At 41.1% G+C, this 20,122-nt stretch overlaps 1 protein-coding gene across 4 annotated transcripts in view; it reads left to right on the forward strand.

The window, feature by feature from the left end:
- Positions 1 to 12,690: 12,690 nt before the first annotated feature.
- Positions 12,691 to 20,122, forward strand: part of CDH17 (cadherin 17) — an 84,066-nt gene continuing 76,634 nt past the window's right edge. For 2 of the 4 annotated variants that reach the window (XM_042254473.1, XM_042254472.1), the window contains exon 1: positions 12,691 to 12,777. The gene's annotated coding sequence lies outside the window, so the exon portion shown is untranslated. The remainder of the gene's footprint in view (positions 12,778 to 20,122) is intronic. The other 2 variants (XM_042254476.1, XM_042254474.1) reach the window with 1 other exon arrangement.

The following is a 20,122-nucleotide window of genomic DNA, read 5'->3' on the forward strand; positions in this document are numbered from 1 at the left end:
AATGTCTCTGCTTTTGAATATACTGTCTAGGTTGGTCATAACTTTCCTTCCGAGGAGTAAGCATCTTTTAATTTCATGGCTGCAGTCACCATCTGCAGTGATTTTGGAGCCCAGAAAAATGAAGTCTGACATGGTTTCCACTGTTTCCCCACCTATTTGCCATGAAGTGATGGGACCAGATGCCATGATCTTCGTTTTCTGAATGTTGAGCTTTAAGCCAACTTTTTCACTCTCCTCTTTCACTTTCATTAAGAGGCTTTTAGTTCCTCTTCACTTTCTGCCATAAGGGTGGTGTCATCTGCGTATCTGAGGTTACGCAGATGCGTATCTCCCGGCCATCTTGATTCCAGCTTGTGCTTCTTCCAGCCCAGCGTTTCTCATGATGTACTCTGCATAGAAGTTAAATAAGCAGGGTGACAATATAAGCCTTGACGTACTCCTTTTCCTATTTGGAACCATCCCCCTTGGTCCAACACAAATTTTTATAAGCGAACGGCACACACAATTCTGTTACTATCCTGTTATGTAACTCCAACTCAGTGTTTCCACACTCAAAGCACCCAGCCACAAACAAAGGTGATCTGAGCATGAGCTGAAGACAGATGAAGACTTGATGTCGGTCACCCAGGCTCTAGAAGGGGCCAGCAAGAGATCAAAGTGCAGCCTTGCCACTGGCTGCCTGCCTCTGAGCAAGCAGTTCTTTGGAATAGCTCTGCCACAAGCCATGAGCAACTGTTAGTCTAAATTTGGGGCTGGCGGAGATAAGAGGCCAGGCAGATGGCCTGGATGAGAGCATTTCCAGGGGCTCAGTAAGAATCTACAACCGACAATTGTCAACAGAGTGTAATGGACTGGAAATATGGGCATGTCTTGCTAACAAAGGCATCCCCAAATCCCTCTAGAAGAGGGGGTATGGTTTTCAGTCTACAGGCTTGGTTGTTTACCTGAGTGAGTATTCCTCCCCATAAGACCCCTAAACAGAGATGAAAGAAGGGAATAGCATGGACTATTGCACACTTACCATCACAGGTTTCTTCTGTTAGAAGCATTTTTCTGATCTTCTTTCTTCCCTTGCCTCTAGGGCTCATGAAGAGAAATCACAAGTCATGTGGAGGCTAAAGACTCCAAATTTACGTTCAAATTTGGGTTCTTCTATTAACTGATGGATGCTGGGGCAAGTCACTTAACCGAAGAGTTTGCAGAAATGGGGATATAGAGATATTTACCTTGGAGATGCTAAAAAAAAGCATCTTAGATAAATAGTGCCTGTTTTCTGAATCAACGGATTATTTTTCTCGTGAAAGAAGAAAATAAATCTTATCTTGAAATTTATATGCTGATGGTCTCATCAGGCAAGTAGCCTCTTTGGAGGGCTCCGGAAGACCCCTGGTGCTTGGCGTTATGGCCTAGGTACTTCCTTCCTCACTTTGTGATGAATCATGATCAAGTGTGCGTGTGCCTGTGTGTGTGTAAGAGAGAGAGATTGTGACAGTTAAGGGACAACTTGGCTGTACTGTGCCCAGATATGTTGTCAAACATATATGCTTCTGTGAGATTGTTTTGAGATGGGGACAGGGAGGCCTGGCGTGCTGCAGTTCATGCGGTCGCAGAGTCGGACACGACTGTGCGACTGAACTGAACTGAACTAAAATTGAAATTAGTGGGCTCGAATAAAGGAGATTGCTTTCCCTAGTGTGGTCAGCCTTACTCAATCAGTTGAAGGCCTGAATAAAACAAGACTGATTTCCCTGGGTCAAGCATGAATTCTGTCAGTCAACTGCCTTTGGACTTGAACTGGAACATTAGCTCTTCCTGATTCTCCAGCCTGCTGACCCACCTTGCAGATTTTGGGTTTGCCAGAGTCATAATTGCATGAGCCAATTTTTTAAAAAAGCAGTCTTTCTGTTGGTTCTACTTCCTTGGAGAATAGTGGCTGATCCTGGTGAGACAAGAGTATCAGCATGCTCTGCTGGCATATATCATCTGAGAGACTTCACTTGACAAACCTGCTCATAGCGCTTTTTTCCACAAAGATTCTGCATTTTAGAAATCCTGTAGCGTTTTTGTCTTGTGCCTGCTTTTCATTATTTTCTTATTTGGGATAAATTAAAAGCATTAAACAGGGAATACCATGGCCATTACTAGACTGTACTATGTTCAAGGGAATCTTAATTCAAACTAAGGCCAAAGACACACACCCACTCCTTTTCTGAAGACAAAATAAAAGACAATACAAGATAGTTTCTGTCAACGTAATTCTATTATCAGGACCTACAAAGCAAGGATCATTTTAATAATTATGATAGTAATAACAATAGCTGACTCTTAGAAAGAAAATGAAAGTGAAAGTCACTCAGTCCGTTCCAACTCTGTGACCCCAAGGACTATATGATCCATGGAATTCTCCAGGCCAGAATACTGGAGTGGGTAGCTTTTCCCTTCTCCAGGGGATCTTCCCAATCCAGGGATCGAACCCAGGTCTCCCACATCGCAAGCAGATACCAGCTGAACCACAAGGGAAGCCCGATACATAGAAGCCCTTGCCAATTATTGGGCATATACAAGAATTTACATACATTATTTCCCTAAACATGATAATAGTGGTGGGAAGCCTTCCTAAATGTACTGGAGAATCACTGCAAGCCCCTAAATTTTAGTGTCTAATTTCTCCCTACAAATGATGCATTTCTTTGAATTTTATTTAATTATTTTTATGTTTTGATGTGCTGGGGCTTCGTTGCTGTGTGTGGGCTTTCTCTAGTTGCAGCGAGTGAGGGCTGCTCTAGCTGTGTGCGGACTTTTCATTTAGGGGCTGCTCTTGTTGCTGAGCTCTAGGACACTCGAGGCTCTGGGACACTCGGGCTTCAGTAGCTGTGGCGTATGGGCTTGGTTGCCCTGAGACATGTAGGATCTTTCTGGAACAGGGATCAAAACTGTGTCTCTTACATTGGCAGGTGGATTCCTAACCACTGCACCTCCAGGGAAGTCCTAAATGATACATTTTGAAAGGACTGTTTCTTGGTTATTTTCTACCAGATTTGTTCCATTCAGTTTTATCTGTCTTCAACTCTTCATGTGGTAGAATAACTATGTACTGTGGTGGCTGTATTTATCATTATCCAATGGCAGAAAAGCCAGCATGGTCAAACAGCATGTTTATTCTGGGTAATCATGTATTCTGGTTATATAGATTTCACATAACCATATGTGGCTGAAAAGTTTTTAGATACATTTAATTCAACAGGATATATTTATTGCTCTGCCTCTGGAATGTAATAGCATTTTGGTGGGTCATAAACCTCTTGAGGATATCTTTCTGCCTCTGGGTCATCTTCACAATCATCAGTTCTCACTGTATGTATCATTACTTTCTGTTTGTTTTTTTTTTAAATTGGAGTATAGTTGCTTACAACATTGTGTTACCTCCTGCTGTACAGTGAAATGAATCAGCTCTATGCATACACATATCCCTTCCCTGTTAGAGCCCTCTCCCTGCCTGCCCCCATCCCCACCATCTAGCGCCAGGCTGAGCCCCATGTACTACACGGCAGCTTCCCATGTGTGTCCGTTTTCACACACGGCAGTGCACTACCTGCTAATCAGCAGGACGCTAAATAAATGAGCCTTTACTGTAATACTTGCCATGAGCGGCAATGGCTGCATGTGTCTACAAATTATCATTTGTGGTCAATTTATTTTAAAATGATAGAAGGTGATAGGAAAAGGAGCTGTGAAACATACCTTCTCCTTCTTCAGTGCCCACCAGCCCCTGACGGGTTTTCTGGCTGTTTTTGTCCTGGATTTGCTGCCCAGATAAGCGACAGAGGCATCGGTTGTCTTCTGAACTCATTCGCCTTTGGTAACAGGTCTTCATCCTTTCCCTGATGGTGCTGTTGTCCTTATTTCAGTGGGCAGGATTTTCACCCAGGAAATGCTCTGGGCACTGGTGCCCACAAAATGCCACCTGCGGCCTGCCAAACCCAGACAGTGGGGGAGGCTTTTGAAGGCAGAATTCCCTAAGTTAGAGGGCAAATGAAGTCACTTGCTGGCTGTGTGATCCTGAGAGAATAACTCAACCTCTCTGAGCCTCCTTTTTCTTACCTGTAAAAGTGTGGTGGTAATGCCTGTGCTATGGGAGAGGGGAGACTGGAATGATTCACGGAGGAAATGAATATGAAATGCTTAGTACTTGGTCTGGAATGATAATTCATGAATGGCAGTGGATCTAATTGCTTGTAACCCTGCCATCAGCTCAGATTTCTCTGACCATTGGAGACACAGAATCTCAAATCACGCTGTGAAAGGCTAGAGACACCTCCAAGATACCTGCAGATGACTGAGACCTAACCTCAAGTCGGACAACCTGCCCCTTCCTTCTGCACCCCTTTTGCTTCCAGGTCACCAGCTCCTGTGTCTACACTTGTGCTACTTGTGCCTACTGGCCAAGATCCTTATATCCTTGAGATGCTAGCAAAGGAGAACAGTTCTTATGTTTCAGTACTAACATTGTAGTGCCCTAAGCTCCAAATTTACCTTCCAATTCAGGAGGCTTCATTTACATTTTCTGAAAGGCCAGATTCAGAATGTGAAACTAGAGGGCCAGCACATGGTGTTATGGTGAAACAGTGTCTTCTCTGGAAACTGTCCAATTGAGAATGGGCTCAACACTGTCTCCACAGAAATAAATGCCTCGATGGTTTGAACAACAACAACAACAAAACCACCATTCACTGCTTATTGACCCAGATCCTTTGCTCAAAACAAGAATAAGAAATTAGGGAAAGTCAGAGTGTGCGTGTGTGTATGTGTAACTAAAGAGTTCTCACTTTAAAGTTTACTAATAGAACATGTCAAAATCAACAAAAATAGAATAATGTAATAAACTCCCATCTGCCATCATTGCCCACTTGCTTTGGTACTTAGCTTGTGCCTAGTCTTGCTTCATTTCTGCTGCCCTGTACCACACTACCTTCCCTTACAACCAGAATGGATTCTTACAAAGCACATCTAAGACAGCAAATCACTTCATCCATAACTCAATGCATATCGCTAAATAAGAACCCTTAAAGAACTGAAACCACATAACCATTTTCACACCCCCAAATGGAATTTACCTATTTATATAATTTTTTTTTAAAGAAAAGAATTGGTTTGGGGAATTCCCTGGCAGTCCAGTGGTTAGGACTCTGAACTCTTACTGACCTGGGTTCGATGCCTGGTTGGGGAGCTAAAATCTCCCATGCTGCATGAAAAAACAAGACCACAGCAGAGAATTGGTCCATGCCTTCTCTCAATTTTCTTTTAATCTATAACTGTTCAATCTTTTTTCCTTTTCAATTTATACATGGAAGAAACAGAGTCATCTGTCCCATAGTATTTCACGTTTTCTATTTTGCAACTCTGAGTGACATTTCATCTGTAACTTGTTCCTCTCACCAGAATTTCCTGTAGACTAATTCTTAAGACCTACAGTCTAGAGTGGAAAGTTTGATCTGCTTTAGATACAATTTTCTATCAAGAAATCTTCATGAGCGTACTTCTTTCAGGGGGCGGTGGTGCGACATGTTGTCTGTTTGCTGTAGTTCATCATTTTTGATAGATTCACTTTTCACTAGGGGTTGCAAAATGATAATAGTCTAATTCTATCATTCCTTCATTTATTTGATGGAAGTCGTCTATAAAGAGAAACTTTCCCTTAAAACTCTTTGGTTACCCCAAGATAGAGTTTGCACAGTAAGGGCAGATTAAGTCCTTTATTCTTATCTATTCAGAATGAGAACTTGGTTCTCAGTCATCCTCCAAGGGGGATCAATGAGTTTTTGTTGTTGGCTATAATTATAGCTTCATGGATTTAAACATGTTTGATGTGTTTCAGTTCATTTCAGTCATTTTTTGCCTCTGAGAGCCTCTTTCTGTTTGTTGAATTCTTTGAATACAACTCCAGTGGGTTTTGATAACTTCGTTGCTGTCCATTATGACAAATGTTCTAGGTACATTTTGTACATTTCCTGCTCCAGACCAAGAGTCAGCAATTTCTTCAAGGAGATTTAGCTCCTTTTGTGAGAAATGATGTTTAAAGATCACAAGCTGGCTTTAGGGCTGCTCATTGCTTATGAGCTGGTCATTGTTTCTAGGCTGTTTCAGTGGACAGAATGATAAAAATTATTTAGGAGAAAATATATCATGAGTTCCTGCTAAAATTTTGAATTTGGACTTAGTATTGCAGGACTTCTGTTTAACTTCTTTGATTTTGTATTTGTATATTTTTGCTCTTCTGCCTAAAATCATGACTTCAAGCAGCGTTAATATAATTACTTTGGCTTTACTATCTGTGTTTCAGAATGATGATATTAATATCATTGCTAGCAGAATGATTTCTGAAAACAGTTTAAGATTTTTAAGGTGATTTTTGTCCTTAGGATCTAATCCACCAGGTTCACAGTGATACTGCTGTTTTTAAATCGTTTGAATTATTTCCTCTCAGGCTATGCTACTCATTCAATACACAGAGAAGTTTGTTTGTTTCATTTGCTTTCCATTTAAGAGTAGCTTTCTTTTAATTTTGACCTAAGGTTGTTTTGTAGTTATATAAAGAATTTGCATGGTTCTAAAGGAGATCAGCCCTGGGATTTCTTTGGAAGGAATGATGCTAAAGCTGAAACTCCACTACTTTGGCCACCTCATGCGAAGAGTTGACTCATTGGAAAAGACTCTGATGCTGTGAGGGATTGGGAGCAGGAGGAGAAGGGGACGACCGAGGATGAGATGGCTGGATGGCATCACTGACTCGATGGACATGAGTCTGAGTGAACTCTGGGAGTTGGTGATGGACAGGGAGGCCTGGCGGGCTGCCAGGACACGACTGAGCGACTGAACTGAACAGAATGTCAAATCTATACAGTCAGTTATATTCAGAGCAGTTCTAGCTTCTGTTCTTATTCTCTCCACTTTGATCTCTAGTTTCCCCTATGATAACTATTAAACAAATGTGCTTTATCCTTCTATTTTCTAAAGTATAAGTAAATGTATATCTGTATGTGTTTATATATGTACATAATTATATATATATACAAGTATATGAATTTGTATCTTCCTCTTCTTCAGTATTAGATAAACGGTTCAGTTCAGTTCAGTTCAGTCACTCAGTTGTGTCCAACTCTTTGCAACCCCATGGACTGCAGCACTCCAGGCTTCCCTGTCCATCACCAGCTCCCAGAGCTTGCTCAAATTCATGTCCAATGAGTCGGTAATGCCATCCAACCATCTCATCCTCTGTTGTCCCCTTTTCCTCCTGCCTTCAATATTCCCTAGCATCAGGGTCTTTTCCAGTGAGTCAGTTCTTCGCATCAGGTGGCCAAAGTACCGGAGTTTCAGCTTCAGAATCAGTCCTTCCAATAAGTACTCAGGACTGATTTCCTTTAGGATGTACTGGTTGGATCTCCTTGCAGTCCAAGGGACTCTCAAGAATCTTTTCCAACACCACAGCTCAACAGCATCGATTCTTCAGTGCTCAGCTTTCTTTATGGTCCAACTCTCACATGCATATATGACTACTGGAAAAACCATGGCTTTGACTAGATGGACCTTTGTTGGCAAAGTGTCTCTGCTTTTTAATATGCTGTCTAGGTTGGTTATAGCTTTCCTTCCAAGGAGCAAGTGTCTTTTAATTTCAGGGCTGCAGTCACCATCTGTAGTGATTTTGGAGCCCCCCAAAATAAAGTTTCTCGCTGTTTCCATTGTTTCCCCATCTATTTACCATGAAGTGATGGGACCAGATGCCATGATTTTAGTTTTTTGAATGTTGAGTTTTAAGCCAGGTTTTTCACTCTCCTCTTTCACTTTCATCAAGAGGCTCTTTAGTTCCTCTTCACTTTCTGCCATAAGGGTGGTGTCATTTGCATATCTGAGATTATTGATATTTCTCCCATCAATCTTGATTCCAGCTTGTGCTTCATCCAGCCTAGCATTTCACATGATGTACTCTGCATATAAGTTAAATAAACAAGGTAACAATATACAGCCTTGACGTACTCCTTTCCTGATTTGGAATCAGTCCATTGTTCCATGTCTGGTTCCAACTGCTGCTTCTTGACCTGCATATAGATATCTCAGGAGGCAGGAAAGGTGGTCTAGTATTCTCATCTCTTTAGAATTTTCCACAATTTGTTGTGATCCACACATCAAAGGCTTTGGCGTAGTCAGTAAAGCAGAAGTAGATATTTTCCTGGAACTCTCTTGCTTTTTCCACAGTCCAACAGATGTTGACAATTTGATCTCTGGTTCCTCTGCCTTTTCTAAATCTAGCTTGAACATCTGGAAGTTCACAGTTCATGTACTGTTGAAACCTGCCTTGGAGAATTTTGAACATTACTTTGCTAGCATGTGAGATGAGTGTATTTGTGCGGTAGTTTGAATATTCTTTGGCATTGCCTTTCTTTGGGATTGGAATGGAACCTGACCTTTTCCAGACCTGTGGCCACTGCTGAGTTTTCCAAATTTGCTGGCATATTGAGTGCAGCACTTTCATAGCATCATCTTTTAGCACTTGAAATAGCTCAGCTGGAATTCCATCACCTCCACTAGCTTTGTTGGTAGTGATGCTTCCTAAGGCCCATTTGACTTCTGACTCCAGGATGTCTGGCTCTAGATGAGTGATGGTAGCATACTATTAAATATATACACTTTCTTTTGGTTTTCAGTTCAGTTCCGTTCAGTTCAGTCGTTCTGTCATGTCCGACTCTTTGCGACCCCATGAATCGCAGCACACCAGGCCTCCCTGTCCATCACCAACTCCCAGAGTTCACTCAGACTCACGTCCATCGAGTCAGTGATGCCATCCAGCCATCTCATCCTCTGTCGTCCCCTTCTTCTCCTGCCCCCAATCCCTCCCAGCATCAGAGTCTTTTCCAATGAGTCAGCTCTTCGCATGAGGTGGCCAAAGTACTGGAGTTTCAGCTTTAGCATCATTCCTTCCAAAGAAATCCCAGGGCTGATCTCCTTCAGAATGGACTGGTTGGATCTCCTTGCAGTCCAAGGGACTCTCAAGAGTCTTCTCCAACACCACAGTTCAAAAGCATCAATTCTTTGGTGCTCAGCTTTCTTCACAGTCCTTATTTTATTTTAAACTTTTTATTTTGTATTGAGGTATAGCCAATTAACAAGCAATGCTGTGATAGTTTCAGGTGAACTGTGAAGGGACTCAGCCATATATATAGATATATCCCTTCTTCCCCAAACTCCCCTCCCATCCAGGCTGCCGCAAGACATTGAGCAGAGTTCCATGTGCTCTACAGTAGGTCCTTGTTGATTAACCATTTTCAATATAGCAGTGTTCTGGGTAGCAGCAGCCAAGCAAAGGCTCAGCTGCTTGGTTAGAGCCTGAAAGTCAGGCTCTCAGTTGTTGAATTTTCAACTCATGAACTTCTGTCATTCAGAGAGCAAAAGTTTCTCAAAACTGTCTACCACAAACAAGCAATGTTAAGAATAACTTTCATGGTGCCTCTTCAGACCCTAGCACAAACAATGTTGGAAAAAGCCTCCAGGAGCCCAACCAGCTCAAAAGTAGAAGAGCTGCTGTTCGCTAGATGCCAGTCAGGCAGAGAGAAAAGCTGATGTAATTTTATGAATTGAGAAGCTTGGCCTATAGTCCAGGTGATGCAGGATCATTTGACCTCTAGTAGAGTTGACCAGAAGTCTGCTTCTAGGCAAGACCACTATTTCTTTTTTCCTAAGAAGTCAGTTTGAATGCTCTAGGGTGAGGGATCAGGTCATGTGTTTCAAGGGAAGCACAGATGGAACAAAGCTGGACATGAGCTGTTAATTGCTAAAGCTGGAGGTTGGTACATGTGTTCATTACATTAATCTCTCTACTTCTGTTTATGTTAAAATTTTTCCACTGCAAAATGTTACAATAAGAGAATTCAAGTTACACACACACACACACAACCTGACTGAAGCATTTGGTATCCAACCATAGACTACAGATACTCCTGTGAGCCTTCTACATCAATCCTTGAATCAAATCAATCACCAGCAGAAAGATTATCCTAGATGGACCTCATTAATTTAAATTCCAGTGGAAATTTAATTTTTTTTAAATTTAAACTTTTTACTGTTACTTTTTCATGTTATATCCTTTGATTTTATCAATGGTGGATATAAGAGATATCCCTATAGAGAATGTACATCTTTTATACAGTCATGCAAAAAGATATTACATTGTTGGATATACACTCTAGAATTGAGGTTTAATCTGATTCAGGTATATTTTCCCAGGAATAATCCTGTATAAATGGGATTGCATACTTCTACCAGAAGACATCTAGTGACCAATTTGTGATGGGACAGTCTAGTCTTTACCTAGACTCATTATTTCACTAGGCATTTGCAAAATGATAACATTCAGATTATATCATTGTCACTTCATTTGTTTGCTGGAAGACATCTATAAGAGAAACTTTTTCTTATGACCCTAGAGTTCCTCTTCTCACAGAATGGCTGGCATGCTTTAAGCCTGGAAAAATGCTAAGAGTGGTTACCACCTTCCTCAACCTCAGCAGAACCTTAGTAAACTTCTGAAATGGAGAGGATGGCATTTGGACAGAGAAGTCTGGATGAACTCATATAAATATGTCATGGAGGGAATATAGAAGTAGATGAATAAACAGGGCTGGTTTAACATTGCCTACTTCAACATTAGTGAGTTTGCCCAAAGTAACAGTTTTGGCTTTGATATAAGTTCTCTAGAACTTTTTAAAACTATGTGAAACAGTTAGTTGTATACTAAGGCCTCTTCTGTTTGGTTGAGCCACTCAAGTCGAAGTAATAGGAGAAAGGATGTGGTCCTGGTGTCCAGGGTAGAAGCTGTGACTAGGACATCTCTATAAATCAGGAGCAGTGTTCACAATGACAAGGATCCTGAGTTATCTGAATCCAACTCTTAGCTCTGTAACCACCAGTTATGTGTCTATGAACAAGTTATTTGACTTCCTTGAACCTCAGTTTCTGTAATTGGGGTTGGAGACTGTGATCTGCCTTTCAGTCTTGCGCACATTAGAGATAAGATAAGCCAAGCACTTTGCCCAGCATCTGGCATAGAATAGATACTTGCTAAATAGACCTCATCATCATTTAGAAGTAATTCAGAAAAAGGCAAACAGCATATGATACCACTTATATGTGGAATCTAAAATATGACACAAACGAGCATATCTACGAAACAGAAGCAAACTCACAGACACAGACAATAGTCTTGTGGTTGCCAAGGGGGAGGTGGAGTGGGAGAGGGACGGACTGAAAGTTTGGTGGCGGGGGGGAGTGGGGGTGGTGGTGGAGGGAGAAGGCATAAGTAAACAAATAAATGGAAGAAAGACAAAGGAACTGCTTAATGATCAGACTAAATAGTTAAGTCGGAATTGGGGACCATCCCTAAATTCAGGACTGAACACATTAGGTGGCAAAACAACTTCTGGAGCAATCACATGGGCTACATTTAAAAACTGTGCAGAGTTCCTACTGGGGAGAATTGTACGTCCACCAAATCCAAAGACGTTGCTGCAGGTTCATAAAGTCAGGGCAACTCTCTAGTCAGCTACCAGTAGAAATCAGAGTTCTCACTGCACTTTCCGAAGCCATTTGGTGAGAAATATGTCCAAATGGTGTCCGATGAGATGCCTAATGACTTATTTCAAGCTTTCTCACTGACGTTTGCTGTATTGTAGCTTTTAAAATAGAAACTTAAATGAGAATTTGAACTTAGCTTTCTGTGGCTTCCTTTGTTGGTTTGCTTATTAACGACACCAATTTTAGTTTCTTAGCAGCCTTTGCAATACCACGAGATTAGGGTGATTAAGCCTTCTAGGCTTGTGGTCAGTTCAGTTCAGTTCAGTCGCTCAGTCGTGTCCGACTCTTTGCGACCCCATGAATCACAGCCTGCCAGGCCTCCCTGTCCATCACCAACACCTGGAGTTTACTCAAACTCATGTCCATCGAGTTGGTGATGCCATCCAGCCATCTCATCCTCTGTTGTCCCCTTCTCCTGGCCCCAATCCCTCCCTGCATCAGAGTCTTTTCCGATGAGTCAATTCTTCTCATGAGGTGGAGTTTCAGCTTTAGAATCAGTCCTTCCAAAGAGCATCCAGGACTGATCTCCTTTAGAATGGACTGGTTGGATAGCCTTGCAGTCCAAGGGACTCTTAAGAGTCTTCTCCAACACCAGGCTTGTGGTAGATGAGGCTAATTGCTGTTGGTTCCTGGTCTGAGTGAGGTTGGGAGGCAAATGGCAAAACACCCAGTAATGGAGAGGATGTTCAGTTATTGGGGGAAGGGGCTTCCCAGGTGGCTCACCGGTAAAGAATCCACCTGCCAAGCAGGAGATGGCGATTAGATCCCTGGGTCAGGAAGATCCCCTGGAGAAGGAAGTGGCAACCCATTCTGTATTCTTGCCTGGAAACGCCCATGGACAGAGGAGCCTAGCCTGCTGCAGTCCAGGGGGCTGCAAAAGAATCGGACATGACTGAGCGGCTAAACAATGAACAACGTGTAAAAAGCCCAGGAAGTCAGGGATAACTGATTGACCGCTGGGGCAAAGTGCACCTGGCCTCGTGTCTAATTCTTTGAACAATATTGGCTGCTGGGCTGGGCTGGTTTGAGCTGAACTCCAGTAAAGCTAACCACTTCCTCATTAGCTCTGAGACAGGGTGAACTTCCTCCAGACCAGCTGAGAGAGAGACTGGATCCAAGTTGGCCAGGTGATGCTCTCACTCCACGCTGAGAAAGGTCAGGGGGATGTCTAAGAGGATACCAGCTGGGGAGGAGATCTGGGTGGAATGTGCTCTAGGGGGTAAAGTAGTTGGTGTTATCTGGGAATGGAAATGACACCAGGGCAGGTTTCGCGGCCGGGGCAGGATTCCCAGGGAAGGAGCTCTCAGAAAACGTGGGGTGAACGGACAGCTGGTGGGAATGTTGTTGGGGTGGGAGTGTGGATGTTTGGGCTGTGGTTCTGTGAGCTGATGAGTCTAAGCTGCCTCTGATTCTGGTGCCTGGTGGATAAGTAGAGCCGCATAGGAGAGGCACCCTGCGGGTTATTAAAGGCTCTCAGCCCTGAGTAGCTATGAAGTGCTCTGATATATATATATATATATATATATATATATAATATATATATTTTTAATTCACACCTGGACTCAAGCCTTGGTGAGTCGATTTTTATCTTCTTTTTTTTTTTCTTGGTTTCTTTATTTGCAAAGTAATAAAAATAATGACCTCACAGCATTGTTGTGAGGATGTTATGCTGAGACCAGTTAGGAAAGTGCCTGACAAAGGGCAGGCCTTGGATCAGTGAGTCTCAAGCTCAGCTGAGCCTTTGGTACCAAGGAGAACATAGAAATGGCTGTTGTCAGATCATCAAACACCAACCCAATTAGAATCACTTTGCTTCTGTGCAGCCAAGGTTAAGAAGCTCAGTACTAAAAATTAATTGTTTTCAGAAAGCTCAGAGGATAGAAAAGAGTGGTGGTTTTTGGTTAACTTTTAGTCAAGTCCTGTGTTGTTAACTGTGATTAGTTTTCTTTTGTATAAAGTGGTAACTTGGAGAAGGTACAGCCACCTCTGTCTTGTAAATCAATCTGATTGGATATAGTGCTGGTTCTAGGCAATCTCCTTTGCTTCTCATGCTTAGGAGCAGAACTGGGAAGATATGGGAGTAAAATAGTCTCTTTGAAGCCTTGCCTCTGGGACTCACTGGACAAGACCACAGGGTTTGAAATAGGGGCAACAGTGTGAGTGGGATTCCGACAGTTTAATCAAAGACTGTCTGTGGGGCCTCCCCCATGCTTTGTGAGGGGACCTGGCATTACCTGAGTGCTCATTGGTGACCCCCAAGAATCCTTCCCCAGTGGCTTCCCTCTGTCCTCCTCCTTCAGGCTTCTCCTGAAGAACAGCAAAGTGGATCTCAGGTGTGAGATTTCATTCCTGGGTTTTCTCCTGTAGCAACTGGGGAATTTCAGGCTTAAGATGACAGAGCTTTTCCAGAAATTCTCCTGCATAATTACTGTGTGCGTACATGACCCTAGGCTTAAAATTACCCTGAGCCGGAAGACCAAAGAAAGAAAAAAATTTGTTTTGTTTTCTGAGTTACTAGATTTGGTCACGTCGAAAGAAAATAGACTTCCCTTTTTGGGGGCCAGTGAATTGAAAGAGTTTCTCTAGTGCTGAACTGACTGACCTGAAGCTCTAGGAGAGAGACGGAAAGGCCTGTGGTCACCTGGTCCTCTTTTCCTTCCTTCTTTGCTTGGGGCAGAGAACTTTCAAGAATGGAAATGTTCTTATAGACACTTTTAAAAGTAAAACATAGAAGATGAGATCAAATAATAAGTAAAATAAGCAAAACAAATATATTTAGGTGAGACTAACATGATTAAAACCCCTCAAATCATCTATGATGCTAGAACACAATGAATTTGTTTTGAAGTTCCTGGTTGGAGGTAACTGGAAATGTTTAAGCCTGTGTCTTGTATTTCATATCAGGGTGAGCTTGGCTGCAGGAATTACCTGTTCCTTTTTTTGGTAACAGCTTTACTGAGATAAAAATGAATGTACATAAAAGTTACCAATTTAAAGTACAGAACTCAATAGTTGTTTTTAGTATATTTACAGAATCGTGCAACCGTCACTGCAATGAATTTTAGAACATTTTCATCACTAGGAAAAGAAACCTCATATCCTTTAACATAAACTTCTAACCCCATCGACCCACTCCCTGACCTCAGGCAACCATGAATCTACTTTCTAGCTCTATGAACTTGCCTGTCCTGGGCATTTCACATGAATGGAATCATACAGTGTTTGGCCTTTTTTGTCTGGCTACTTTTACTTCATCTATGTTGTAGCATATGTCAGTTCTCCCTTTCTTTTTGTGGCTAAAGAATACCCTATTACCTGGATACCCCACATTTTGTTTATCCATTTGTTGGTTGAGTGGACATTTGGTTGTTTTTACTCTTAGTTATTACGCATAATGCTGCCGTGACCATTCATGCACCAATTTTTATGTGGACGTATGTCATTTTTTTCTTAGATACATACCTAAGAATGACATTGCTAGGTCAGATGGTTTAAGTTTTTGAGGAAATTTCCAGATTTTTTTTTCCAAAGTGACTTTATCATTTACATTCCCACTGAGTATACAAAGATTCTGATTTCTCTATATCTTCTCCAATACTTGCTGTTATATGTCCTTTTTGTTATAGTTATCTTAATAGGTATAAAGTAGTATCTGATTATGGTTTTGATTTACATCATGCTTATGCCTAATGATGTTGACCATCTTTTCATGTATTTGTTAGCTATTTGAATACCTTCTTTAATAATATCTGTTCTTATCCGTTGTCCATTTCTGATGGATTTTAATCTAGTTATTTTTGAATTCTAAGAGTTTTTTTTTAATGTGTTCTAGCTACAGTTCCCTTCTCAGATATGTGGTTTACTCTCATCCCGTGGGTGGCCTTTCCACTATATAAAAAAAATTATTTTTATTTATTTGGCTGCACTGGGTCTATGTTGCAGCATGTGGAATCTGATTATAGTTGTAGCATGCAAACTCTCAGTGGTGGCATGTGGGATCTGACTCCCTGACCAGGGGTTGAACTCGGGCCCCCTGCGCTGGGAGTGGGAGCTTTAGCCACTGGACCACCAGAGATGCCCCTCACTTTTAATAGTGTTCTTTGAAGCACAAATTCTTAATTTTGATGAAGTCCAATTTGTTTTTCTATTGTTGTTTGTGCTTTTGCTGTTATGTCTAAGAAACCATTGCCAAATCCAAAGACATTCAGATTTACCACTGTTGTCTTCTAAGAGTTTTATAGAGTCCCTAGTTTCAGGTCTTTAATCCACTCTGAGTTCATTTTTCTGGATGGTATGATATAGGAGTCTGATGGCATTCCTTTGCATGTAGGTGTGCAGGTATTTCATCACCATTTGTTGAAAATACTATTTTTCTCCAGGAAATACTTCTTAAGGACAACATTTTCAGAGGCAATCCCAATGTTTTGTTTTCCCATGAGAAACCCATAAGTAGAGAAAGCAATCCAGAGTTTACTGAGCCCTCGTGTCCAAGTCATGGAGTCCTTCCTAGGCAAGGTTGGTGATTCCCAGGCATATTCACTGCCAGCCTCCTATTTGTACCCATGACAGGAATTACCAATCAATCACAGCACCCTGGCTAAGGCTTGGTGACTACCAAGGCTAACATGAAGGGGTAGTGTTCCAAGAGGCTGAGTTTGGGAGAGAGTGAAGCGGTGAGATTAATTTTGGATATGTTGAGTTTGTAGTGCATTTGGGACATATAAAGGGAGCTTTGGCAATAATTGGTTGGTGTAAAAAGACTGAAACCCAGGCCAGGGGAGGGATCTATACTGAGAGACTTGAGACTTTGCTGTACAGATGGGAACAGATCCAACCTCCTAGAGTGAGTGACAAGGTGAGATAACCTGGCATTGACCCAAGGAGTCTGGTGAGGCTACAAATGGGACTGCCAGAGACTGGCTCGAGAAGTAGAAAAGAAATCAGAGCAGAGTATTCGCAAATAAACCAAGGAAAAAGGGCAGTTCAGGGAAGGCTACTGATAGTGTCACATGTTGTGAGAGATCTGGTGAAGTGCAGCGTTTCTGATTATCAAACGGGGTTGTTATGGCCTTTGCGAGCGCAGCTTCCAGGGGATGCTGGAGGTGGAAACAAGATGCAATAGTCTGAGCATTGAACAGGATGTGAGCCGAGACCAATGCTGGTGAAATCTGGTAAGAGAGACAGAGATCAGACTCAGAAAAGCAACAAGATTATTGCAACTTCTTGGAATTAAGAAAAAAATTTGAGGTCAAATGAAATGTTCAGTAGACTGAAAAAAATGTCTGAGGCAAGATAAGCATCTTTGTGTTTGCCAGATTCAGTCTGCATGGATAACATCAACTCAACTGCAGTGTTGTCTGAGACAGGTCCTGCAGAAATGGTGGGGGAAAATGAATATCAAGGACAGACCTTGTTAAAGAATATTTACTTTCAGATAGAGCACAGAATCACCAAGCTGTATTTCTCAGAGAAGGGTCCATGTGATTACTTGCATCAGGAATCCAGAAGGCTTTAAAAAAATATTGATCCCTGGGATGCATCTGTGACCTCCTGAGTCAGGATCTCATCATAGGAGGCCCAGTTTTAATAAACTGCCCATATTTAGAAAGCTCTAGAAAGCATTTGTCCAATCTATGTCTGATGTGGATACTTACTAACCATTCCAGTCATAGGGTTCTCCAGAAGTTTCCTGATAGGGGTAACTGGAGCCAGATTAAGGACCTATTGCCTATTAGGACCAATTGCCTGCTAGGCAATCGTCTGGAGCAACCCTCTATAGACGGAGTTAAAATATTCCTGAAACAGACAACTGCAAGCCGGATCTACTTCTGTCAAAATTGAAAACAGGGAAAAGACTTTTCATTAGCTTCAAACTGTCTTTTTTGAATATTTTTAGGATGAGCACAGGTCATAGCTAAGATTTTGAAACTTCATTATGTATGGTTCAGTGTTTTTTACTTGGCGTTAGTGTTTTGTTTTCATATCTAAGCCTTAAATCACTTAGTAATTCCTTAGAGTGTTCTGGTTTGGGAAATTGCCTGAAACAATAACATGAAAAACAATAAAAAGCCCAAACTCAAGGACAAGAATAAGGGCAGTGTAAGAGTGGGGGCTATGTTGCTTACATTTATCAGAATGTGGACACTGCCTTGGCCAGTGAAAGGAATTAGAGAAAATTCTGCTATGGTTTAAAACATTCACTAGCAGAAAATTAATTTCATGTCATTCCACTAAATAAATGTGGAATAAAAGATGTAAAATATAGCCTTGAGAGGATCCAAAATCATTCACTTATCTGGGTTCCCATTAGCCTTGGTTGGGCCTGCATGCAATCCCGACTATTAGGAGTTATTGAATTAAATAACTCAAAAGAGTTTAATTCTGAAAAGTATTTACTGAGAATTTCCTGGTGGGCTAGTGGTTGGGCCATTGCACTCCCACCGCTGAGGGCCCAGGTTCAGTGGTCTGGGAACTAAGATCCTGCAAACTGCACGGCTTGGTCAAAAATTAAATAAATAAAATAATAAGAATTTATTCAGTTCTAATGGAAGACAGTTTCTGCCATCAGTAACATGAGTAAGACATGTTTTAAGTAATTAAAAGTATTATTATATATATGTATTATATAGCTCCTATTAGATGAAGTTCTATGTTGATAGATGCATGATAAAAAGTTCTTAAAATACATAAAATGTAACGCAAATAAAGTCCAAGTTAAAGTGCAAGTGAATGAAAAATGGAAAAACTTAGTATTCATAAATTTACTTTGAGCTTATCTAATAAGAATATTAGAAATGTAATATTCTTTGAAATTTAAGAATCATTTCAAATTTTCATCAAGCTCTTGTCTAGGAGGCTATCCAAACTTTATTCCTTGTTAACTAGCTAACTAGCACAGTCCATAGATCAAACACTGCTTATATATTGTCTATGGCTAATGTTGGAGGAATGGTTAAAACACTATTAATATTAAATGTTAATATGTTCTAATACTATGAAGCTGTTAGGCAGAAGTATTTATCCTAACTTTTCCAATTGTTCACTTGTTTCCATCATATAAACAATTTATATCTACTTTGCTCTGATAAAAATAATTAGTAATCTTTATCAATTAAAATTTCCTTATTATTACTGTCAGTGTTAAACTACTGAACTGGAAATGCCTCATTTTTACATAAGAATGGGTTCCTAAAATTCGAAGGTGTTTACCCTGAAACACAGGGCAGAATTTAATTTAGAATTATAAATCCAGATAATTTTAATCTAAAATTGTAAACCCAGATAATTTTATAACTTATAAATTTAAATTTAAGGTATGAATGGTGAACACACAGCTCTGAAAACTGTGCTAACCTATTATCATGGAGAGCACAGGAGACGCCTTTATAATACAGAGATGTGAATACCTGTTAATTTCTCTGATGGGTGGTTTTGGCCTTTTTAGAGTTTAATCAATCTAATTCTCTGACTTGAGAAACTAGAAACCCAGAACATAAAATATATACAGGGAAGCCCACTTTAGGAACCGGGCTATCTCCCATCAGGAATGGGGTCACACAAATGGATTTCTTCCTAAATGGAACCCGAAGAAAAACAAACTGGCAAATTCAACAGCTGTGGTGGTGAATAGGTTAGGCTTTGAATCAGACAGACCAAGGCTGGAGTCCTGATTCTATAATTTTGATCATCACTAAGAATCAGTGATTAAAAGTGGTACATATATACACATTCTTTTGAAGAAAAGCTTATAGATTTAAATGTACTTTTTGCATACATTATTAAAAAGTACTGCAAGTGTTTGAAGAAGAAGCAAACTCAGAGCAACACCTTGAGATTCTTGTCATTGATTCAGGAAGTAAAACATGCAAGTGAAAGTTCTTTGATCTTGTGGAGCAAGGTCATTTGATCTGGTTCACGGGAGGGCAGAGGTGTTAAGAATGTAAGAGTTGCTTAGCCTCACTGACCTCATTTTTCTAGATGTAGCTATGTTGTGAAACAAAGGAAGAAGGATCCTTGCTGGGCCTGCCGGTCTACTGAGCATGCTGACCGCTGGCCCACAACCAGGTGATTTCACTTCAGGGTCCCCAAGACAAGTGAGGCTTAGTCTTCTCAAGGGGATCGAGAAGGCAGAAGCCTGTCTAGACAGTGGCTATGCTCTTGTGCTTTGACTGTGCTGGATGAGTGCTAGAGACAGGTGGAGAACACAGTGCAGCTCAGGAGGAACCCAGAAATGAGTATCAGAATGACCATCACATTTGACACAAAAGCAACCTTGATTCACATCTTTAGTGTAGGTTTCCAGAGTGACTGAGGGGTGGGAATGAGGAATCCGTCAAAAAGAGCCCTTGACTTTAGAAATCTGGGCCATAGGCTTTTATTGATTAATTGGAAACTTCATTTTGAGTGGAAAAAGTGGTAACTTGTTCTTAGTAAGTCCATCCTCAGAGAGGTGAGAAAAAGGACTTGATTTGTGTTTTGGGGGAAGGCTACTGCTGGCTGC

This window comes from Ovis aries, chromosome 9 (genome assembly GCF_016772045.2).
Source record: "Ovis aries strain OAR_USU_Benz2616 breed Rambouillet chromosome 9, ARS-UI_Ramb_v3.0, whole genome shotgun sequence".
Classification (NCBI taxonomy): domain Eukaryota; kingdom Metazoa; phylum Chordata; class Mammalia; order Artiodactyla; family Bovidae; genus Ovis; species Ovis aries.